The 8268-nt window shown below is 50.0% G+C and overlaps 1 long non-coding RNA gene across 1 annotated transcript; it reads right to left on the bottom strand.

The window, feature by feature from the left end:
- Positions 1-3278: 3278 nt before the first annotated feature.
- Positions 3279-4943, bottom strand: LOC119307688. The gene is made up of 3 exons (XR_005149488.1): positions 4112-4943; positions 3944-4029; positions 3279-3835 (listed from the first exon to the last, which is right to left on the bottom strand). It is a non-coding gene; the product is annotated as an uncharacterized LOC119307688 (long non-coding RNA).
- Positions 4944-8268: the final 3325 nt, after the last annotated feature.

Here is an 8268-nt window from a genome sequence, read left to right as displayed (position 1 = left end):
TCAGTGAATGCGGAGATGATGGTCTCGTCCGACACCTTGGGGATCTTGAGGCGAACATTGTTGAAGCGCTGGATATACTTCCGCGGGGTCTCTCCAGGTTGCTGCTTGATGCGACGCAGGTCATCCGTGGCCGGCGGACGGTCGTGAGTTCCCTGGAAGTTGGCGATGAAGTGGTTGTGCATCTCCTCCCAGGAAGAAGCTGACCACTCGGTCAGGTTCAGGAGCCAAGAACATGCGCCATCCTTGAAAGCCATCGGGAACCAGTTTGCCATGATCTTCTCATCGTCGCTGGCCGCCTCGATGCTAAGCTCGTAGAGCTGCAGGAACTCGGCGGGGTCAGTGGTGTCGTCATAACATGGAGGCAGGTCTGGCTTGAACTTGCTTGGCTAGACGATGTTGTAGAGATCCGGAGTGAACGCGTGGCATCCTGTCGTGGCCATCGGAGGTCATCGAGGAGGTGGAAACTCGTCTTGGTGCACGCGCACCGCCGCCTCCTGCGGCGGTACGTGGGCCTGGTGCTGGGGTGCTGGAAGCACGCGCGCTTCTCCCTGGGGACGCTACACCACCTGGCAGCTCACGTCATCCCGAGCCAGTGCAGGGCGAGGCGGGTCGCGCCATGGAGCCACACACTTTGGCTCTACGATGGTGCCCTGGGCCGGAGGCGGTGGAGGAGCCCCATGCGTTACGTTGCTCGATACAGGTGGATGCTGAGGCAGCGAGCAATCCGGCTCGGCGGAGCCCCCGTGTACGACGCTGACGAGCTCAGTGATCCGCTCGAGCCACTCCTCGTAGACGTTGCCAACCGGGCGGTAGCGAAGGAGTTGCCGCGCCATGAGCAGAGCGGCCTGCGCATCCGCCTGGCCGCGACGCGCGTGGGATGATGAAGCTACTGGCGTCAGTGACGGAGTAGCGGTGTGCCCGTCACGGTGCACCGATGGGTGCAGCGATGAAGCTTGCTGCTCGTGGCCGGCAGGGCCCAAGGCGGCGTTGGCCACCAGAGACGGAGCGTGACAGGCACAACCATCTCCCGCCGGAGCCGTCTTGGCGACGCGGGCGGCCACTGCATCCCGACGCTCGGCACGAGCTCGGCGCATCGGCCATGAGGTGTCGGAGTGGTGGTGGATCAATCGACCGAAGAGAGGATCCGACGCACCCCTACCTGTCGCGCCAAATGTTGGATTGCGGGATCCGCAAACCCTTGAGAGGTTCGAACTCTGGGGTGCTTGCAAAGATCTCAACCTATCCAGCCTGCCTACTCATGATCCTCCTAAGCCTAGCGCGTCAAGCTCAAAGAGACACAAGGACACAGCAGTTTTATCCTGGTTTGGGACACCTTGTGGTGTAATACCCTACTCCAGCGTTTTGGTGGATTGCCTCGAAGGGCTGAGGATGAACTAGTACAGTGGATGAACTGGCCTCAGGAGGTGAGGTGTTCTTGAGCTGGTGTGGTGTGTTCTATTTCTACTTGTTCCCGCCCGTCCCCCTTCTATGGTGGTGGCTAGTTCTATTTATAGAGGCCTTGGTCCTCTTCCAAAATATTGGCGAGAAGGGATCCCACAACGGCCGGATTTGAAAGGGGACAAGTAGTATAGCTTATCCTGACAAAAGTAGTCTTCGCCTGCGAAAAGCCTCTGGTCGTGATGCCGTAGTGGGCTCGTGGATGACCTCCGTCCTGCCGTCCTGACGGTCTTGGTCTCATTGCACCAAAATGGAAACCTTTGGCTGATTCCTCGGGACTCCGCGCCAGTGGCTTGCCTCCTTTGCACCAAAGAGGAAACCTGCGCTCTGCCCCCGCCTGGCGCCCGCCTAGCCTAGGTCGTCATGGCTTACGTCAGCTGTGCCTCGTGAGGTAACCTTGCATAGAACTCTCCGCCCCTCAGGAGCCAGCCTGAGGAGGCCCATCCCCTTGGGGGTCTTGGTGTTGCCCGCCTCGCGAGGCTTGGCCCCTGGTGAGGGTCTTGAAGTGTTGTTGATGCTGAAGCTGGGCCGTACCAGGCCGTCGATGGAGCCACGTGGTAGGCTGCAGACAGGCAGGGCTGCATACCCCCATATCCAGGACGCCGACAGCGTGCCCCCACCCTCGTGGGCCCCTCGTAGCTCCACCGACGTACTTCTTTCGCCTATATATACTCTTATACCCTAGAAACATCAGGGGGAGCCACGAAACCACTTTTCCACCGCCGCAACCTTCTATATCCGTGAGATCCCATCTTGGGGCCTTTTTCGGTGATCTCCCGGAGGGGGAATCGATCATGCAGGGCTTCTATATCAACACCATAGCCTCTCCAATGAAGCGTGAGTAGCTTACCATAGACCTTCGGGTCCATAGTTATTAGCTAGATGGCTTCTTCTCTCTTTTTGATTCTCAATACAAAGTTCTCCTCGATGTTCTTGGAGATCTATTCGACGTAATACTCTTTTGTGGTGTGTTTGCTGAGATCCGATAAATTGTGGATTTATGAACTTGATTATCTATGAATATTATTTGGTTCTTCTTTGAATTATTATTTGCATCATTTGATATCTTTGCAAGTCTCTTTGAATTAACGGTTTAGTTTGGCCTACTAGATTGATCTTTCTTGCAATGGGAGAAGTGCTTATCTTTGGGTTCAATCTTGCAGTGTCCTTTCCCAATGACGGTAGGGGCAGCAAGGCACGTATTGTATTGTTGCCATGGAGGATAAAAAGATGGGGTTTATATCATATTGCTTGAGTTTATACCTCTACATCATGTCATCTTGCTTAATGCGTTACTCCGTTCTTATGAACTTAATACTCTAGATGCATGCTGGATAGCGGTCGATTTATGGAGTAATAGTAGTAGATGCAGAATCGTTTCAGTCTACTTGACACAGACGTGATGCCTATATTCATGATCATTGCCTTAGATGTCTTCCTAATTATGCGCTTTTCTATCAATTGCTCGGCAGTAATTTGTTCACCCACCGTAATACATGCTATCTTGAGATAAGCCACTAGTGAAACCTATGGCCCTCAGGTCTCTTTTCTATTATATCACATCTCTTTTATTTACATCGCATCTCGTTTACTATTTTGCAATCTTTACTTTCTAATCTATACAACAAAAATATCAAAAATATTTACTTTACTATCTTTATTAGATCTCACTTTTGCGAGTGACCGTGAAGGGATTGACAACCCCTTTATCGCGTTGGTTGCAATGTTCTTGATTGTTTGTGCAGGTACTAGGTGACTTGTGTGTCTTCTCCTACTGAATTGATACCTTGGTTCTCAAAACTGAAGAAAATACTTACGCTACTTTGCTGCATCACCCTTTCCTCTTCAAGGGAAAACCAATGCATGCTCAAGAGGTAGCAATGAGCTGAGCCATAATAAAATAGCATGATGCACTGACATGCATATGAGCAGGATATCAGCATAAACATGGATGAGCTACATAACCATTTAACATGAACACCAATAAAGCATTACTCTACTAGATGCACATGAGCAGGGCATAGCGATGATCATGAATAGCACAAGTATAACACTTCATATAAACATAGCATGACTACTAGCATCGGAAATAATTACCAGAACAGAGCTTAACAATAAGAGCAGCAAGAAATCATGTAGCCAACTAGATGCATAAGACCATAGCATAATGGTAAACATGGATGCACCAACATATATAAATCATTGACGAAATATTAACCGGCACACAATATTTAAATATTCAAGTTGTAAACCATGTCTACTGCATGGCCATCATGCATGTGGCTGTCGTGGCTTGCCTGGGGATGAAGGATACACCGGGAAGAAGTGCGGTGAAATCGTGGAACGATTCGCTGGAATGGTTCTCTCTCAGAGGGGGCTAGATAAGGGCAAGGAAAATATGGTCATTTCTAGTATGTAACAACATAGTGAAAATAGTACCAACAGAACAGGCTTGACGAGGCGAGATCGTGGGCTTTTGAATCACCTGATTCGGAGTTACGGTCACCGAGATACGGAGGTTTGAAAAACAGGAACTATTCTATAAAAGATTCTTCACAAACAGGCCCCTGGCTGCAAAACAGAAAGCAGTTTTTGAAGAAACACGCCTTCCGACGCAGAAAATGTAATCTATCCTGAAACGGAGACAAAGTACCTTACAGTGTAAGCGAAAATGTATTCCGCGAAATATGTTTCCACTTGGCCACGTCACCCGGCCGGGTCAACGCCTGTGTGGCCGACGAGTGGGGTCCTCGGGAGGAGGGGCCCATCTGTCCTGGGTCTTCTCCTTCCTCGCGCGAGCACTCGCTGGATAGAGGAGGCCGCGTGCTCCGGCGACTGCCTCGGGCGGCTCCGGCCACCTCCGACGGAGCTCGGACCGCCGGAGTGACCACGAGGACGAGGCACTCCCGCCTGCAGGGTCCACTTCCGCCGGGGCAGAGGGAGCGGGGCCGCAACTCCCGCGGCGGACGGCAGCGACTGAGGCGATGGGTATGGCTCCCTGGTGCGCTGGAGGAGGGGATGAAGAGCGGAGAAGGTTCGCCGGACCTCGGGGATCTCCTAGTCACAGAATAAGGAGGCGAGGGCCTCGAGTATGCTCGAATTTGAGCGAGGCCCAACGGTGGCCATGGCGGCAATGCTGGGGAAGGAGGGCTCTTGGAGCTTGTTGGAGTGGTCGGCGATGTGTGTGGGAGAGCGGGGAAGGGGCTAGTGAGGTCAGGAAAGCTCGGGATAGCCTATTTATAGGCAAACGAGCTCGAGGGGGAAACGCGGCCACGACGACACGTCGACGGTGCGCTGGCACGAGGAGGGCCACGCAGAGAGAGGGGAGACGAGCCTACGGAGTTCAAGGAGGAGTAGAAGAACTCGAGCGAGCTCGGGAAGGCTCGGGGGCGTCGCAGGCAATGGGACACGCGAGGTCAGGGATGGGCAGGTCACGAGCGTGGCTGTCGGTGCGTTAGGACAGCAAGATAGGAAGGGGCGAGGGGATGGAGGTGACCGCACGATCACGAGGAAGCTCCAGGACACGGCGAGGCTTTGGGAGGGGAGGAAATGGACGAAGAAGAGGGGGTCCACTGCCAGAGCATGCTGTTTGGCATGCCAGATGCGTAGTCACCGCGTGAACGCAGCGGTTACACGCGCTCTGGGCGTCCAGACCGTGTTTGCATGATGGGTCACTCACCATAGAGTGCCAAAAGGTAAAGAAACAAAGGCAGGGAGCAATGAGGTGACCAGAGATAGCTTGAAGACAATTAAACAGAAGGTGTTTGTAGTGGGGTGGGGAACACATACTTGGAGATGAAGGAGGAGGTTCGGCAGGGTGTGATCATACACTAAGATGATCATGTTGGCAAAGTTTAAGCTCAAGAAGAGGGGTTTAGTTAGTACTTGCTGTACAACCCACCATTCTGTACAGAAATACAAACAATGAAGTGGCACTCACATGCTACATTGGATGGAGCTGAAAATGATCATGGAATGATGATTTAGGCATATGAGGGTGCCATAAAATTTTCGTACCATTTGGACAAGCCAAAGTGGTACTTCCTTCATAATGCACCTCTCTGCACAGAATTTTAGGAAAATTGCTGAGGGAAATGGATAGATGAAATGAGCCAAAACTTTGTGGAGAAAGTTTATATGGGTAGGGGCATGGCCTGGTAAATTTTCAACAGAAATCAAGCAATATAAAATATAGTTGCTTCACAACCTGAAAATCTGACCAGAAACCAAGATTTGATGCTGAGCTCACATAGAGTGATGACATGAGCCCAAATTTGTAGGAGAGCTATGATTTGGGGATATGAAGGATCTTGCAAAATTTCAACTCTATTGGATTACCCTAGCTAGTACTTCCTTCACAAAGGCTTCCCTTAGACAGGAACTTTGGAAATTTGCTAAGGAAAGTCCACTAGGCAAATTGAGTTAAATTTTGGCATGTGGCAATGATAGGGGTAGGAAAAAGTGCCCAAAAAGTTTGGGGGTAAGCCAACTAAGATAAATGGCACTTCCTTCACCAAGTTCTAGCTAGGGCAGAATAGGGAAAGCAATATTTGTGAATTATTTGGTTCTGCCAAGGAAGGGTTTCAACACATTTGTGGAAGATATGACCCAAACAATTTATGATAATTATTTGGAAATTTTGGAAGTGACAGAAATATAGATTGTTTCACAACCTAGCACAAAAGGGTTATTCCTTGAATAGAAAAAGGAATATTCCCAAGAAAAAGAATATTGGATTGGTCCAAGAGGGAAACGACATGATCTAGGGATGGATTGGATGATGACAAGCCACTTGTGAGACTTGAGAAGAGATGATCTTCGCATGTTTCAAGGCCGCAGAGCCACAGAAAAAGAAATTCAAGCAAATCCATAGAAAATAAAAAAAAGGCCAAAATCCAGGGTGTCACAATAAGTCCGTACATTCAGAGAGAAAACGCAAGTTTGTTCAAACCATATCTTTCATTCAGTCACACTGCGAATTTATATTCATATGATCGAGATACAGTATTAAACCCAAAAATACTAATTCCGGCGGTGGCAGAGGCTGTGTGCCGTGCCAGCGTTGGCGTCTTCCAGGACGCCGTTGTTGTAGTCTTCAAGGCAACACATAATGTTCTTCACGTGGAAATCAAACATCATGTCGTCGAGCGATCGACAGGAGGGGGGAGGCTGGCAATTCACGGCTCTGCGAGGTAGCAGTCGACGGCAGCGTCCCATGCCGCTGAGGGGGGCGTGGGAACGGGCACCGTGGGTGCAGGAAAATGCCATGGGCCCGGCACCACGGTGGGTGCACGGGCGCGCACGGGCGCTGGCGTTGGCATGTACACAAGCTCGCGCGGCTCCGCGGAGACTTTGCTGATGCCCGCGGCTTCCAGCTCTGCGGTAATGCTCGGCGACCAGGCCGTCAATAATACGGGGATGGTCGCTGGCGGGGACGGGGGGATGGGAGCTGGGACGGGCGTGGGGGCAGCAACCACAGCGGCCAGCTCGTTCAAAGCCATATCCATGAGGCCCAATTCCTCCTTATTTTCTGTCTGCTCCGGCTCGGAGTCGACTTCACCAAACTAGAAGACTAGTGGCAGATGAACCTTCTGCGCCATGGCGTTGGTGGAGGTCTGCGGGAGGGAGTGGAATGGGAGGCGAACAGTAATGTCGCCCGTATAAAACAGTGGCTCGGGCGCCATTAATGAAGAGGATGCGAGCAAGGCGGACGGCCATGGAAGTCAAAGGGCTCACTTCCCAGTGAGCCTGTGCACCGTACAGCTCACACGCTTCCCGGTGCTGCGCCTCTCAGTCAGCATGCACACTAGATTGCACTCGCACGCCTCCCGTTCAGTCAAGCAGTTGTCCGCACGGCACCTTCTATAGCCATTAAAAGAGAGACACATGACATCATGTGAATGGTTAGCAGAATGCACAAGATTTAAATAATATAAATGTTTGAGATGTTAAAATGGCAACTGTTTGTTTCAAAATGCCTTTGTTGGCTGTTATTCGAGTGCGCCTTCTCTCAAAATGGACACAAAAAATACAACAACATGTTGGGTGCCATTCCATGATGGCATGCCAAGTTTCATGAATTTCAGACGAGCTTTGGATTTACTAGAACTTAAAAACAAAGTATCTCAACATTTTGCCAGCAAAAATAGTGCCCTAGTGTTTGAAATTCATTCCCATTTCTTGCATGGGACCTAAGCATGCACCCAAGGACACACATTTGATATGTCAACCCATTTTTCTACACTAGAGCATGTGCATGTAGTTCAAATTTTAATTATGCACATAAAACGCCTAGAAAACCCAGTTAATATATGAAAATGTCCACGCGAACCCCGAAAAATCCCAAAAATTGACACAACACTCTTGTTGTTCTATGTTGACACTAATTTTTTTGAGAGCAAGAATAGGCAATGAATATCGTTTTGTCCCCAAATGTGGCACATTCCCTACCGAAACCATCAGGCTTGCTGTGAGAAGCTCTGGGTTGCGAGAAGCTTATACCCAAATCTGCCCCAAATGGGACAAAAAAATTACCACAACATGTTGATGCCGCTCCATGATAGCATGTCAAGTTTCATGAACTTCAGACGAGTTTTATTTACTAGAATTTAAAAACCATGTATCTCAATGTTTGCGGCCGAGCGACGGTGACAAGGTGTTTGACATTCATTCTCATTTCTTGCATGGGACCTAAGCATGCAATCAAAGACACATATTTGATTTTTCAACACTTTTACATGCACTGGAGCATGTGCCTATAGTTCAAATTTGAGTTATGCACATAAATTCATAGAAAACTTAGTTAATGTA

This window comes from Triticum dicoccoides, chromosome 1B, assembly GCF_002162155.2.
Source record: "Triticum dicoccoides isolate Atlit2015 ecotype Zavitan chromosome 1B, WEW_v2.0, whole genome shotgun sequence".
NCBI classification, from domain to species: domain Eukaryota; kingdom Viridiplantae; phylum Streptophyta; class Magnoliopsida; order Poales; family Poaceae; genus Triticum; species Triticum dicoccoides.
Note: the sequence above shows the minus strand (reverse complement) of the source record. Positions and strands in the feature narration are given on the sequence as shown.